The sequence below is a fragment of the Ambystoma mexicanum genome, chromosome 11 (genome assembly GCF_040938575.1).
Source record: "Ambystoma mexicanum isolate Mex_15411 chromosome 11, UKY_AmexF1_1, whole genome shotgun sequence".
In the NCBI taxonomy this organism is placed as follows: Eukaryota; Metazoa; Chordata; class Amphibia; order Caudata; family Ambystomatidae; genus Ambystoma; species Ambystoma mexicanum.
Window position 1 is genome coordinate 175,661,607 of NC_090934.1, and position 15,962 is coordinate 175,677,568.

A 15,962-nucleotide genomic window follows, 5' to 3' on the forward strand; every position below is an offset into this window, starting at 1 on the left:
CTTACTCCTTCCTTGCCGACCTCTTCCCAGGTACCTCAACTGCAGTACCTGGTTAAGTGTTCCACACCCTATTTGTCGTTCCTTCTCCTGACCTATGGACTCTGCTCTCAACTTAATGATCCTTGCGCATAAAGGGTGGCACCCGCTGGGAGTCCCTTCTAGCTTTCTTTTCCACCTCCAGGGTATCTATCGAAATGGTACCATCCTGGTACAAGGGGCTCAACCCAACCTCTTACTTTTTGATAGGCTCCTTCCTCGCCTTATCAACGTTACTTTTACCTCCTCACTGGCTCCATTGCCATCTACTTACCCACTTCAACGGCCATCCCGGCTCCCCTGCCAACGATGGCCACCTTGGCTCTTCCCTGCCACCTACTTTCCTCACCACATCCCTCACAACTCCCCCTCCCCTTTGTCACTTACACCTGTACAGCCTCCCCTACCTACTATCATTACACGGACAACCTAATCTTCCTCTCCCAACCTGCTGCTCTGGCCACCCACTGCAGCCACATCTGTAGCCCTCTTGCCTCATGCAGCTCTTCCCATAGTGGCTCCCTTGCCTGCACCCTCCTTACTGACACCCTTGTCATCCTTGTCTCCTCTGCTTCCCCCTACCTCATCTCTCAGGCATTCTTGCCGCTTAGGGGGGGACCTCTGTCCCCTGAACCCCTGGCCCCTGAAAGTCCTTCAAAAGTGGCACCGTGCTCCATCTTGCCACACTAAACTCTTGCCCTGCTGTCAAGGGGTCCCCTGACATCCGCCCCCGCCTTGAACTCCTGGACCTTGATGATCTTGCTCTTACTGAGACATGGTTTAAGGACAGCTCTGTCACAAGTTTAGAGACACTTCTCCCTGAAGGCTACAAGATCCTCTCTGCGCCCAAGCCCAACAGGCCAGGAGGTGGAGTAGTCCTGATCTTTCCTGAGTAGATCCCCGTTTCCATTATCCCCCACTCAGTTCTACTCCTCCTTTTAAAAGCCTGGGCTGCAGGTTCTCCCTCTCCCCGGTCTCCTCTTACTCTGGCTACCTTCTATCGGCCGCCAGGCCAATTCACCCTCTTACTCTCGGAATGGGCTGAACTGGCCCCTTCTCTCGTCTTCCCAACTCCTCCTGTTGGGGGATCTTAACATCCGCAACCGGTCACTCCCTTGCTCTTTGCAATCTACCCTCTGGCCCAAGGCACACTGCTGGCCACTCCTTGGATCCTCATCTCCTCGGATATACCACCCTATTCCTCTCACTGCCCCACTCATGGACTGATCATTCCCTTCTCTCTGCTCACTTGAAGCACCTCCTGCCTTCAAGGTTATCCGACCCATGAAAAGAGTGTCAGTGGCTGACTTTACCTCCACCTACTCTCCTCCTACTCCGGCGACTGACTCCCACCCTGATACAGCCCTCTTTCATTTTCACTTTTCAATCTCCAACACTCTTGACATTCTTGCGCCTGTCATGAGGGTCCGACTGAAGCCTGCCAAAAAGTGCAACTCTTGGTACAACACCGATCTGGCTGCCTTTAAACGCAAGTGCAGAGAGGTACAACGGAAATGGGGATCTTCAGGTACACCCTCTGAAAGACTGGCCTGCCGCCTTCTTCAAAGGCAATATAGACTCTGCATCCGCTCCAAGAAAAAGTCTACATTCAAGCCCACATCTCTGCTGCTTCTAACACAGCCGGACCTTTAAAAGTCTGCAGGGATCTGACCAACCTTACTGCAGCCGCATCCTCTACTGCACCCACCCAGGCCCTTTGCTCAGCCCTGGCCACACATTTCATCACCAAAACACCGGACATCCTGTCCTCACGCTCTTCTGCTCCCCCTCCTGCACCAACATCTCTCGGGCCCCCTTTGGCTGCCCCCACCGTCCCCCCTCTTCTCTCCTCCCTCTCCCCAGTCACACCTGATGAGGTCGCTAGACAGATCCGGTCTATGAAGGCCTCTTCCAAACAGGTGGACCCCTGCCCTTCTAAACCCATCAAGGACAAAATTGACACTCTCGCTCCAGCCTTGGCCGACCTCTGCAACCTCTTTCGCCAATGGAATTTCCCCTCTCTTCTCAAGCACTCTTGTGCATCCTCTGCTCAAAAAGCACTCCGCCGACCCATCCATTCCAGCAAACTATCACCCCATCTTCATCACCCCTTTCCTGGGAAAACTCCTGGAGAAGCTGGCTATCACTCAACTTTCCATGCATACTCTATCTGTTAGTTGTCGCCATGACCATCAGTCTTGCTTTAGAGCATCCAGAGGCATAAAAACTGCTCTTCTGAATACCAGTGAAGACGTCTAAAATCTTGACAATAACGCAGACTGGTTCACCTCCAGAGCCAAACGGGTCCCAGGCTCCCCGCCAGTCTTTTTCACTTGCCTCCGGGCTGCTGCCCTTTTTTCAGCATTACTGCACTTTCAGCTCACGCTCCATGCGCGGCAACCTCTCGGCACACTTAACCCAGGGCCCCGCCAGACCGGACTCTTTTTGGAACAAACCCACCTAAATCCTCCCCTTGCACCTCTGTATGTACGTATGCATTAACTAAATGTTGTAGGACCAGTTAATTGTCTGTCCTGTCCCCCCACCGTTTCTCGTCTCCCCCTCCTGAGCTTGGTCGTAACTATAACACTTCAGGAACTTACTCAAGGAGAAATGTCATCAGGCCTAGTATTCTAGTTTTCTTTCTGTTTTGATCATTCGGAATGTTCAATGCCTAAGAATGATTACTTTCTGAGGCTTGTGGAATCTGCATAGATCCCATGCTGTGCATTGGCCGACATCTAGTGGAATCTGCGGAGTATTAGTTGTTTTCGAAACTCAAAAAGGGATGTTGACAGGGCGTGCCAGTACTACTATCCCTAGTGTGACATCCACTGTACCCATTATCCCTCCCGCGTGTAGGTCCCTCAGATAGTTTTTTTCCGCCATACTTGTTGGACGCATGTGTGCAGTTACTTTTCAGCATAAAGCCTTTATCTAGTTTCAATTACGTTCGATTTCTTCCTATCCTTTGTCCACCAAACGGCGAAGAACGACACCAGTGAGGATCTGAGAGACTTCCGTCGGAGAGTGCCGCGATGGACCCTTGGCCTTGGAAGGCCACCCAGGGCCTCGGCCCAGCTAGTAGGGGGAGTGGGAAGATGTCATATACATTATATTCCCCTTTCCTACTTATTATTCGCCCCGCTGCCATACTTTGACCATGTGGCGAGTACTCCATTTAAATTCTGCCCCAGATTTAACAAAGTTCCCTCGGGTAGATGAATATTTGGCTTGTAATCTGGTCTCCCTGAGAGCATATCGAGGCATCTTGTTGGGCCTGTAGGCTCTTCAAGCCGAAAACCATAAAGGACCGCTCCACGAAGCACTGGGCCCACTACGCCAGGCAGCACGAAGCCATGGATGTAGAGGGCGCTTTCTGCGATGGTATCAACGCTGCTGAATCGGAACGGCGAGGGTGACTGGGCAGCTTCGGCTACTGGGGTGCAGGCCCCAACCCCGTAGGACAGACCAGCGGCTCTGTTGTGGGGGCCACACCCAGCGGCAAGAGCGCAACACGTACACTGACCACCAAACACATTAGCCCCAGCCGGGACTCGACACCTAGGGATGGTCCACCGAATCCCTGTCCTCTGGGAGGTACCGTTTGCGGTCGCCTCATGACGGGGCCCAGCCGTCCATGGGCGGAAAAGGTGTCACCCATAAAACTACCGTTGAGACATGGTCATCTGTCGACTACGCTGTGTCCCAACCCACTTCCGAGAATAGGCGCTCCGCGTCTATTCCCACATCTGAAAGTCAACGCACTGCGTCGGAGCAGGCAGAAGACCCCAAAAAGTCTGGAAAAACCTCTTCTGGCCATGGGGGAGGGGCTAAACACCATAAAAAGTCCTCTAAAGATCCCCACACTCCTAAGGTGAAGCATTGGAATGATAAGGCTGCTAAAAAAATCTAAAGAACCTCAGCCTGCCCCTAAAACCAAGGTTACACTTCCCACAGATGAGAACATGGGCCTCACTCCTCAATCTAATACTATACCAAGCTCCAAGGAATGGAGCTCTGCAGATATAGACAGAGTAATGCTGAGGATGACCTTTATGGCCAACTTTTATGAGAAGGATACAAATAATGTTAAGTTATAGGAACACCCCTCCCACCTCAGCTCCATCTGGTTCCAGAGCCACACCTGTGTCTCCTCAACCTCCTCCTAAGAGGTCTCGCACTGAGACACCCTTTCAGGGCTTAGTCATGGACCCCTTTGTTGTGGAGTCTTATGACCCTGATTATTGCCATGAATACCCTGACCCTCAAGTCGATGAGGACCAGTATGCAGAACAAGATGCTGACCCTTATTACGGGGATGATGAGGAACAGGACGCTGAAGATGAAGCTGATGTTTGCACCATAGACTCCAATACCTAAGGACCCACCTGTAAATGATTCTCCAGTCGATAACCAACCCCTCCTTAATGAGGTGTTGGCCAAGGCTGCTGCACACTTCCAAATCGATACTCGAAGTTCAGGAGGAAAAGGATTTTGCAGAGCAAATCCTCGGGGACAAGAAGGCAGTAACTCAGTCCATCCCGCTACTAAAATCAACGTCAGTCATTTTGTGCCACTCCATCTGACCCTTTATCTATTAGGGGAAAACAAAATCCAGATTCCCTAGTCACCACCACGAGGAAGAGAGCGGGCACCCCACTTGCTTTCTTTATCCGGGGGAGCCTCTGAGGAAGCAAGAGGATTTATGGCCTAGGTAGAAAAGTCACCTCCCCTGCGGCTTATCAAGCTAGGATAGCCAACAGTGCCACCCTCTTGGCAAGTTATAATTGTCACAAGTGGGAGGAAGTTTCTGCCTTACTCGCCTCTGTACCAGAACCTTTTAAAGACCCAGTTAGCACAAGTGGCAGCCGAGGGGAGGGCAGTGTCTGGCTGCCTCCTTAAAACTAACTTTGACGCTGCTGATAATGCCGGTAGAATAATCGCTGAGGGTACGATCTGGATTTAAGCCTGAAACACAGGCAGCACTGATGGACATGCAGGTTGTGCCTAACGTATTATTCGGCAAAGCTGTCGAAGATGCTTTCAAAACGGCGAAAGAGGAGTATGACACTTTAAAATCCCTTGGTAAACTCACTAACAAACCCTCTGGACAGAGGTAAAGCGGTAAGTTTTGCCGCTTTCGAGGCCAAAATTCCCAAAGAGGGTCTTACTATAGCCAGAATCAGAGCTCATCGTGTGGGAATAACCAATCAGTCTTCCCAGAGCTACCCGAGAGGGCAGCGCAGGGGTCGTGGGCGAGGAAGGGGCAGCCCCACTAGAGGTGGTACTACACCTTCCAAACAGTGACGTTGCGCTTCAGGTTCCCTTCCATGCTTCCCCAGTAGGGGGGACGCATTACCAACTTCATCCATGCATGGGAGGAGATTACCTTGGACAGATGGGTGCTGTCCACAGTATCCGGCGGCTACTGCATCAAGCTACTTGAGCGCCCCCACGACCAACCGCCACGGAACAAAGTACACTCTCTTAACACCAGCGGATCCTCCTCAAGGAGATTGCCATTCTGCTGTTAAAGGGCGCCATAGAGGTCGTCCCGGCCAACCAGGTAAATGGGTATTTCTGATGCTTGTTAATCTGCTTAGAATCACATGCTGTGCATATAGTCAGACATCCAGTGGTAACCGCGGAGTATTGCATCTTGTCTTTCGGGGACCGAAAGGGGACGTAGGCATAGGCGTGTCTGTAACACTATCCCTATTGTGACGTGTAGTGTACCCAAAATCCCTCACGTGCTGAGGTCAGATTGTTTTTTTTTTTTTCGCCCAGATAACTGGTTGCCCTGTAGCAGAGCTCTTACATAAGAGACATTGTTTATCCCTAACCGACTTGTCGGTTATTTCCCCTTAAGTCATTTCGACGGCAAGAGCAACTTTGACGAAGATTATGGGGCACTTGTTTACGGCAATGGATTTCGGCACCTAAAGATCCGGTGGCTGATGCATCCACGTGGCCGGGCCTTCACAGTAGGGAGAGTGGGGTCGGGTGTCCATATTTCCGTTATGTCTTTCCTCTTTCCCCCTCCTTACCCTGCAGGTCTGGTCATCTTTCCCTTTTGCTATGGAAAGGACTCCTTTAAGGTTCTGCCCTAAGTGTAGGGTGAGATACCCATGGAAGGACGAACACAGGACATGCAACTCCTGTCTCCCCTTAGATCACGACGAGGAGCGGTGTTCGGCTTGTAAACTCCTTCGGCCTTAAACCCTTAAGGAGCGCTGTGTAAAGTGGTGGGCTGCGTACGGTATGTCGCGGGCGGACCCTTCCTCCCCCAACCGCCACAGCCGCCGAAACTGACGGGGGCACCGCCGATGACCAAACATCAGTTGCGGATGTGATAGACCTCGAGGCGGAAACTTCTAGGTCGGCCACGCCCGTCCCCGACCCTTCAAGGCCTGACTCTGGTCTCGCTTCAGGGACAACACCCGGCGACAGGGTCATACAAAGGCATTACACTAAGCACACAACCCCTCTACCTATTTTGACGGGTATGTCAAAAAAGGTGAAAGCGCCAACAGTGCCGTCTAAAATTTCAGCGGATTCCTCGGAATGTACAGATTCAAAGCCTTCCCTGCATCCGCAACCGCATTTGACTGAGCATCCCAAAACAAACAAGGGCGCTAACCCTAAATCAATTTTACACGTCGAAGCGTGGAATTTCGACGCTCAGACAGTCCCGAAAGGCACAAAAGCTACGACTAGGCCTCAAAGCGAAAAACCTACCGCTAGGCCCTCTAACGCCACGGTAGACCTACCGATAGACCTTCAGAACCACTATCTCACACCGAGTCGGCGGAAATCGAGCACAGTATCGCTAGAATTGCTTTGGCGGTTGAGCTTATACCTGTTCTGTCTAAAAACATGGGGCAGGCCATGGACCGATCTGTAGATACACCATGGCACTACAATTCATACACTTACAAGGACAGTCAAGAGCCTCTTTCCAACACCCTGAGTGTCCAATTTCCACGTCAAGGGTCGGAAGATGACATTTTTCCACCCGTTGGCCTTCTAGTTCTTATAAATGGACAAGGGAGAAATTTAAAGCGTGCATGGATCGTCTGGAGAAAATTTATTTTTCTAAACATCCTTCCCCGAAAAGATCTTGTGGAGAACCTAATCTTCAATCTGCTGCACAGTTACAAGAGGATCAGCCCTCAGTCCCCGTCCATCATGAAGACACCATACAAATGGATACTTATCAGGACATTTACAGTGAAGGTGAAGAAACTTCCTTCCTACAGGGCTACAGTGAGGACCAGGAGGATGCCACGGACAATTGGGAAGAGAAACACCAAGTGGGGACGGACCCATGGATGCTTCCCCAACAGGATTAGGACACTGTTCTGTGCCTGGATTCTCCTCCGTCCACCCCGGTCCGCCAGGCCTCGGCTGTAGACGACCAAATGGCCTTCAATGCCATGCTAAGGAAGGCAGACCACTTTCAAATCACTACTCAGGAGGCGGTGCCTGAGCAGGACTTTGTGGAAGACATTCTGAAGGAGAAAACCCCCTTCTAGCCAGGCCATTCCCCTCCTTAATTCTATTGAGAAGATTGGCCCCCTCCCTGTTGTCACCAGCTCAGACCCGGGCAGTGAACCCAAGAGTAGAACAGTTATTTTGGCCAGCTCCTTCAGACCCTCAATACATTAAAGGGCATGCCACCCCCGATTCCCTGGTAGACTAACACCCGGAAACGGGCAGGAGTACCCCTTGCTATGGGGGAGGCACCTCCGAATAGAGAATCCAAGGGGTTATATGTCTTAGGGTAAATGGATTACTTTGGCTGCCTCTTATACTACACGCATAGCGAATAACACCATGCTGCTAGCAAGTTATGCTAACGCTCAATGGAACCTTGTGCAGGAAGGTCTTCAGGAGGTCCCAGAGCCCATCGGGTCCAAGCTTCTCACTATTGTGGCCGAATGTAGACAAGTGAACCAGAATGTGATAAAGAACACTCTGGACACAGCTGAAAGAGCTGGCGGGTCTCTGGCACAGGGGACCTTACTTAAAAGGCACACTTGGCTTCGTACCTCAGGGTTTAAGCCTGCAACACAGGCTGCTCTCATCAATAAACCCATTGAAGAATCGAACCTCTTCGGAAAGGCGGTCGATGAGGCCCTAGAAACAGTCTAAAAAGAGCATGAGACTCTTAAGTCTCTGCAACAAATTTCTCAGAGCTTCCCCACGGAGGGGAGGTAATTCTCGTCAGTCCTTTCGAGGGCAGTCCCGTGCAAGTCAGAACTACTATGGAACTGGAAACTTTAATGCTGGACAAACTTCAGGAAGCCCCGCATACTACCCACCAAGGGGTCAGCGACACGCAAATCTAGAGGCCCCAACCATAGAGGAGCCGCAGCCTCTGGTCAGAAATAGATCCAGGTCCCCTCCCAAGTCACCCCAGTTGGGGGCGTTTAGCATCTTTCCTCATGGCATGGGAGGGAACTTCAGACCAGTGCGTCATAAAGACGGTCACCCACGGGTACTGCATGGAATTCGCCTGACCTCCACAATTCAAACCACCGTACTCACGGTGCTGATCACCGGACCATCTGGAGATCCTGAAGCAAGAGGCGGAATCGCTGCTGGGAAAGGACGCCATAGAAGCCGCCCCTATTCTTCAGGTAAACAAGGGTATTTATTCAGTGTACTTCCTTGTACCCAAAAAGGACCTCACCATGCGCCCTGTTATAGACCTGCGCCCAGCGAACAAATTCATGAAACCTCAAAAGTTCTGCATGGTAACACTACAGGAGGTGATCCCACTGTTGAAACGGGGGGACTACATGGCAAAATTGGACATGAAAGATGCATACTACCAGTCGGGAGGTGACGGTATGCAAGGCTATGCGTTTGCTAAGGATGATGTCATGCATATACTTGGTTCCCCACGTGCGGCTGTGCATGCGTCCAATGCAAGAGTGGCTCAACAGCCAGTGGTGTCAGGCCAGCGGACAATGGGAAGATCTGGTAGTTGTCTCGCCAGCCCTCGTTCTCTCTCTGCAGTGGTGGTCAAAGGATAACCTTCTGAAGGGGAAAACCTTCACCGCCCCTGCAGTGAAAGCCATTCACAGGATGGGGGGGGGGCCCTCACCTGCTTCTGCAGACAGCGCATGGAGTGTGGTCCCCACAAGTAGCATCCAACCACATTAACTTACTGAAGCTATTGGCGGTGTTAAGGCATTAAAGGCTTTTCAGATGCAACTAGAAGGGAAGACAGTGCTCATTCTGACACAGCTCTACAGCCATGCATTACCTGAACAAACAGGGGGGCACACACTCTCCAGGGCTATCCAAGCTGTCCCAAAACATTTGGATATGGGCTCCCAACCACAAGTTGTTTCTGTTATCCCAACATGTTCCAGGGAACTCTATCTTCTGGCAGACGTGCTCAGCAGAGATTTCCCTCTGCCCATAGAACATGAATGGCGTCTGCACGAAGACATCGTGTCCAACGTCTTCGTAGAATGGGGCTTACCAGAGATCGACCTATTTGCGACTCGGGAGAACGCCCAATGCCAAGATTACACCTCCAGATACCCCAGCGAAATGTGTCTACGCTCCCCCCCCCCGTACCCCCTTCTCAACAAGAGTGCACAAGATGCACCAGGAACCAGTCACCATGATACTGGTGGCCCCCATGTGAGCCCGCCAACCCTGGTTCGTTCATCTGATGGAAATGTCCCTCTCCCCACCAGTAAAACTACCCTGCCCGTACAACACATCTCAGGACAGGGGGGGAGACCCTACACCCATGCCCACAAACTGAATTAAGCAGCCTGGCTCCTGAGGTCATAGAGTTTGGATAACTACAGCTCCCCCAGAGGTGCATGGACATACTCAGGGAAGCTAGAAAACCTAACACCCGTTATTGCTCTGCCAGCAAATGGAAAGGTTTTGTTATCTGGTGTAATACCACGGGCGTCAATCCCATCGATTGCTCACCCACACACATTGTACTTTACCTAACCCATTTGTTGGGCACAGGGTTGGTCTTCAATTCCCTGAAGATTCATCTGGCTGCTCTTTCAGCCTACACCACGTCACAACAAAAGGTGTTGTGGTGGAAGATACTGGTGATTAAGGCCTTTATGGAAGGGGTTAAAATAATCTATCCTCCAATTTCTCACCCAACTCCTGGATGGGATCTAAATGTGGTTTTAATCAGGCTCATGGGGTCCCCCTTTGAGACAATTCATGAAGCAAGTCTAAAAGACCTTACATATAAGACGGCCTTCCTAGTGGCTATCACTTCTATCAGAAGGGTTAGTGAGCTACAGGCCCTTTCTGTTCTAGACCCCTTTGTTACAGTCCATAGGGATAAGGTAGTTCTGTGCACGCATCCCACATTCACGCCTAAATTCATCTCGAAGTTCCATGTGAACCAATGGTTTGAACTTCCTACCTTTTTCCAGAATCCCACTAGCATAGCCGAAAGAAGCCTACACACACTAGATGTGCGCAGGGCAGTCATGTTCTACCCAGAAAGAACAAAACCACTGAGGAAAACAAACCAATTTTTTGTACAGTAGAGAAAGGTATCCTGTCTCTAAATCAGCTATCGCATGGTGGATTGTCAAATGCATCACACTGTTTCTCTCTTGCTAAGAGAACTGCCCTTCAAGCCTAGAGCACACTCTGCTCGGGGCACTGGTGCTTCCATAGCATTCATTGCAAATGTTCCCCTAGAGTCCATTTGCAAAGTGGCAACCTGGAGTTCTGTACACACCTTTACAAAACACTATTGCCTAGACACTAATTCTAGGTCTGATTCTCAGGTGGGATTCTCTACTGTTCCTTCTCTCAACCCACCTCCAACTTCGGGTACTGCTTGCTAGTCTATGCACAGCATGTGATTCTAAGCAGATTAACAAGCATCAGAAGCCATGCATTACTTACCGTAATAGCATTTCTGATTGTATCTGCTTAGATTCACATGCGCCCACCCTTCCTCCCCGCTCGGATGGGCGGAACATGGACGTCTTAATACTTCTTTCTATACTCGCTCACAATAGTCGTAAGGCTCCCTCACGGCAGAAAAAATACAATCGGAGGGACCTTGACGCGTGAGGATTTCTGGGTACACTACACGTTGGGGTTGGTGTTACAGAAACGCCTATGCCGACGTCCCCTTTCGATCCTCAAACAAGATGCAATACTCCACGGTTACCACTAAATGTCGGACTATATGCACAACATGTGAATCTAAGCAGATACAATCATCAAATGCTATTACGGTAAGTAATGCATGTCATATGAAATCACAACTATAAAAACACCACACTCTACTTGAAGGTACACAGACCAAAGTATAAACCTTATTTGGAACCCCCGACAGTAGTTCTATGGAAGTCAAAACCTTTTCATACACATTCAGTTTAGGTCACACCTATTCTTGGGGAGTAAAAACCAATGGTTACTTTCACAATTACATTCAGTAATGTAACGGCGGTAGACCATACCAGTTACACAGTGACTCAGTACAAATCACTTAATCAGTCAACTGGACAATATACTTTTTGTGAATAGTGGGAGATTTATTCCAGGTGCAGTAAAACCTATAACTACGTTTGTGATAAGTTATAGTAGGTGAGTAAAACCTAAGGATGTAATATTAAATTACAGGTGCTTTTGAAATCAGTGCAACACAGATTGATATAAGCAGTAACTCTTGTAACTTATTTTTGGGAAGGCACACAGCTAACTCAAGGTAAGTAAAACCCATATACTTTTTATATATCACAAGCAGTCCAGGTTAGATCTTTGCCAGCTATAAGGATAACTGAAGTATGACTTATCGGGGACAGTTGGAACCACAGACTCTAGGTACGATTGCACAGGGAAAGTAAACCCTAATGTTACACTTTTACTGAATGACTCAGTTATTCTAGGCAGGCAACAACCTAATACAGACTATTCTGGACAGGCTAGCAGAAAGTCAGGGGGGGAAGCAAGACCTAATTGGAGGACACTCCTACAATTATCCTGCAGGAATAATCTGGTGAAACCAACACTTTACTTTTGGGAAGAGGCACAACCTAATCACAGGAGAGTAATACACCTTCACATCTACTTTCTATTAGACTGGCACAACAGTTTCTAAGGAAGAAAAGATGTTAACCATTTTTTTTAAGAATAGTGCATCACACAAGATCGTTAAGAATTTTCGTAACTGTTCACCCTGAGTTGCAGTTACCAACCAACTCTTTACAGGTAAGTAACTTTTACATTTTCTTTTCTAGGCAAAAGACCTAATTCCTTAAGTCTTTCCCTTATTCTTGGAGCACGAGTGTTCTGAGTGGCAGATGGGTGGTCACTAGGATCTAGTGACAAGCAGTGTCAGGACAGGTTCTTTAGTAGAGAAAGTCAGAGTTCCTTAGGAAGAAAAGGGCAAACAGGTGAGTACTTTTTTTCCTGAGTTAGAGGGCCCGGGGGCTTCGGAGGAGACACCCTAGAAGGATTCAAGCAGTGGGACTGGGTGCACTGGATGAGAGGCCTCCCCATCACAGAAAATACTGCACAGCTACACAGAAATCCTAACGGACTTAAGGTACGTACATACCCAAGCCAACACAGTACCTTAGCATTGAAGATTTTGCAGCAGGACTACTTCAGGATCTGCAGCCAAAAACCCAGTCAGTGGAGTCCTTGTGACTGAAAACGGGACCTTGGAAGGGATTTGCAGCAGGGTTCGATGAAGGCTATAGGCAAGGTTTCCCTCACGATTGAATGTGGTTCTGTGGATTTGGCGCCTTTTCAAAGAGCACAGAAGAAAAGAGAAAATCGCAGTTGAATTCTCGTCGTTACAAAGGTCCTGCACTCTGTTGAGGGGACGTTTCGGGTATTGGGGTATTGCAGCAACGCAAGGTTGCAGTAACACGTGGGATGTCTCTAAATGCAGGCCCTCGTGAGTCTAGTGGGTCTCATCAGGCTCTGGGTCGTAGTTTCCGGGGTCCCCAGGTTGATTGTAAGGAAGGGCTACAGCAGGCTCGGGTTACACAGCAGGTTCTCCGGTTGCTGGAAATGGTTTCCACAGCTTGTCCTTCGTCATCCTCTTCGGTTTCGGTTCCAGTGGTCGACTTTCCTTCAGCTTCCAGGTTCGCAGTATTTATTAGGAACTACAGCAGAACCTCTGCATTCTCTCCCCGCATTTTACAAGAAGGGGAGGTCTGGTTGTCCAATCAGGACGGCCAGCCCCCCACTGGGATTTGTCTCCTTTCAGGCAAGGCGGTAAATAAAGGGCTGAGGAGTTTTGGACTCCTCCCTCTCATCTTGCCCTCACAGACAGGCTGGAGCCTGGGCGGGAGTCCAGGGGACTCCTGCCGAAGATAACGATCACACAAAGGAATTTCCCACGCCGGTTGTGAGGGGAAGGAACAAGAAAGGACAAGAAACATTACAATGGCGAGAGAAAAAAAGACGGGGGCCATTTTGGTATAATGAGCACCCTTGAGTGCCTTTACTGCATCTTTGCACACAGCCCACGGTAAAGGTGCACCAAATTAATACAAGGTATCACTGCCAGCAGCCATTGAAGGCAAGCTTTTGCCTGTAACAGAATTGTTAGTTTTAATGTGAAAGGAGATACATTGCATCTCCCCAGCACTCCACATAAGGTGGGGTGTGCCAGCTTCAGACTAAAATGTAAAAGGGATCCACAGATCCTTTCTACGCTTTGGAACTGTAGTGTTTTCAAGTTTATCAAAAGAAAGGGGCGCTCCTAGGGAAACCCAGCAGCAACAGGCACTTATTGCCAATAAGTTGTTAAAGAGGATAGCTTTAAAAAGACACTATGGAGAGTCAAAAAGTTGACACCCATAAAAAGAGTAAAAGATTCTGTGAGTGTGGAAAAAGGTTCCAACTCACTAATGTATTGAGTAAAAATATCCTACTAGTAAAGAAAAATGTTCTGGAGTTGACCCAGGTCAGGAAGATGTAACAGTTCTGTGAAAATCCTGCCTAACATAGACCAACTGTTTGTCTCCATAGCACCAGGCACAGGAGGAGACTGCATTTCCAAAAATGCCATCTACAGATGGATAGTCCGATGCATACATTGGTGCTATTCTCCAGCATGGGGTCTGGCATGGATTGATATGCTCATGAATATTCCCCGTCGTCAGGCTGGGAATCCTCGGTAAAGAAATAATCAGTTTCAGTTTCACTTCTGAACTGTCGTTCTAACAAACAATCGCTATTCTCTGGGTCATACTGCCCCCAGCCAATGACTGCCTTCTACCTAAGCCCCTCCTCTGGCAGCCATCTTCAGATTTTTACTGCACATTCAAGTGTTGGGAGTCCTTGTTATAGCTCTCGAGCTTTTACTGCGTTTTGTGATTTTACTAAGAGTTTTGCTCTATTTTTTCGGGCATTCGAGCCTCAAGCTCCATCGATCAACCTGCCGATTAACAGGGACCCGTTTTCTGATTCTTCAGCGCCCCTCAAGGGCTGATTTTCGTTGAGTTTCTTCTTGGAGGATTCCAGAAGCTTCTTAAAGGCTATACCACGTGGACATGGTGGAGGACTACTCAGCGCCTCTTCAAGGTTTGCCACAGCTGCAACCTAAGGAATGTCTTTTCGGTTGATGGACATTCCCTGTGCCTCTACTGCCTGCACTCGGGCCCAACGCATGTGGAGGACTACTGCGTGGCTTGTCGGGAGATGGTGCCGCGCACGTGAACTGACCGACACAAGCGCTTCAATGAGTGGCTGCAGGCCAAGGCCCCTGCTCTGGGTGAGTCCTGGCAGCATGCCTCCCCTGCCCAGAAGAAGAAAGCTGAGCGGTCTTCTGAGACCTTTGAGGGCGCCCCTCCACGGGGGCCCAACATAAGGCTAAGCACCGCAAGTCCACTGCCTCTGAGAGCGCCGTTGCGACTGGCTCCTCGTCAGCCAGGCCGCGAGTTAGCGTCTCCAGCACCTTCGACCATGAGCCAATGCTCAGGTTCTTCAAAGAAGAGGAAGTCAGACCATCCGGGCAAGCTCCTGGAGAAGACCCAGCTGGCCCTGCAGAGAAGGCCAAGGAGGAGCGGGGGCCGGACCCTCCCCCTAAGGCAGAGGTCTTCAAACTGTGGGCCGCATCCCGGGGGGGGGGGGCGCCAGAGCCCAGCATGAAATGTAAAAAAATTTTTTTTTAGATTGGAGAAATTGGGAAGGGCCAGCTCACATGGTCAGACTGGGCCATAAAACGGTCTTAGGCACCAATGAAAAAATGTCCAGCAGTTGCAAATGGATATTCAGTGTTTAGTCACAGACTGTTTGAACAGTGCCCAAGGGGTTGTTTTTTGTTCAAATGTAAACAAATGGTGATATTTAAAGAATATTTATTCAGCAACAATGGTCAAAACTACTAGCTGCATAGTGAAGTAACTCCTCAAAATGGCCCACATTGGCCAAAAAAGTGGCCCATTTTACTGGCCTAAACTAGCATTTTGCATTTTCGGTACGGTCATCGCCCTATTGCTCTATAGGCCAGTCCAAGCCTTCCGGCTCATCCATAATGGGTGAGGGGGCGTCAACCCACTGGCCACCTCACCCATTATGGAGGAGCCAAAGAGCCAGCCCAGTGAAACACTGAGCAGTCCCTCAGCTGCTTTTTCCAGCTGAAGGAGTGCTCCTGGGCTGGCTGAACTGTCAAAGGGAAACTTTGTTTGCCTTTGACAGTTCATTTCCCCAGCCGCACATGATCACTGATCCATGCAACCCTGGGGGTGCTTTGCTTCGCCAGCCTTGCATAGCTCATTGGAAATGCTGGCTGGGGCACTGCATGTATGTATGTATGTGCGAGGGCGTGCGCCTGCGCCTCCTCGCACATACGGGCAGAGCAACCTAGAGCGTGGCATTTTAGCAACCAAGCGAGGTATGTTTATGGCGATTTATTTTTTAATTAAATGTGTATGGATGTGTGT

The 15,962-nt window shown here is 49.7% G+C and overlaps 1 protein-coding gene across 3 annotated transcripts in view; it reads left to right on the plus strand.

Moving 5' to 3' along the window:
- The window catches only part of RLF (RLF zinc finger), a 916,587-nt gene that overhangs the window by 683,771 nt on the left and 216,854 nt on the right, over positions 1-15,962 (plus strand). The window lies entirely within an intron of this gene.